The following is a 556-nucleotide window of genomic DNA, read 5'->3' on the forward strand; positions in this document are numbered from 1 at the left end:
AAGATTAATGCAATAGATACAACAATGGGCTCAAACACAACAACAATTGTGACAATGGTGTAGGACTGGGCAATATTTTGTTCTTTAAGTCAGGACTGACTGACAGCATCTAACAACAACAAATTGTGAGAAAAGAAATGATCATTGTTAAAGCCAACCATTTGTTATGCTTCAATTATGGCAGCACTAGTTAATTAAGGGAGTCCTGGTGTAGCACTGTAACTAAGTAAGCACTGGACTGCTACCTGAATAGTTGGTGATTCAAACTCACCAATCACTATTCTGAAACCCTATGCAAGGTCTCTATAAGTCAGAGATGACTCAACAGCACTTAATAGTAAACAGCAGGTAACTAAGACAATGTGTAAGACCCTTTCAGTTTCATGTGTTCTAGAACGATGCTGTTGGGAAATTTCTCAGAAATTTCTCAGAAAGAAACCTAAAGTGTTTAATCTTCTGTTTTCACCCCTTGTTCCTAGAAATGATGGATCACACCAACCACACTTGGACCCAAAGTTTCATCCTTGCTGGTTTCACTACCAATGATACTCTGCGA

At 38.5% G+C, this 556-nt stretch overlaps 1 protein-coding gene across 1 annotated transcript in view; it reads left to right on the forward strand.

Moving 5' to 3' along the window:
* Nucleotides 1-556, forward strand: part of LOC102830717 (olfactory receptor 24-like) — a gene marked incomplete at its 3' end in the record, with an annotated part of 12,776 nt that overhangs the window by 11,470 nt on the left and 750 nt on the right. The window lies entirely within an intron of this gene.

This window comes from Chrysochloris asiatica, unplaced genomic scaffold (assembly GCF_000296735.1).
Source record: "Chrysochloris asiatica unplaced genomic scaffold, ChrAsi1.0 scaffold01862, whole genome shotgun sequence".
NCBI lineage: Eukaryota > Metazoa > Chordata > Mammalia > Afrosoricida > Chrysochloridae > Chrysochloris > Chrysochloris asiatica.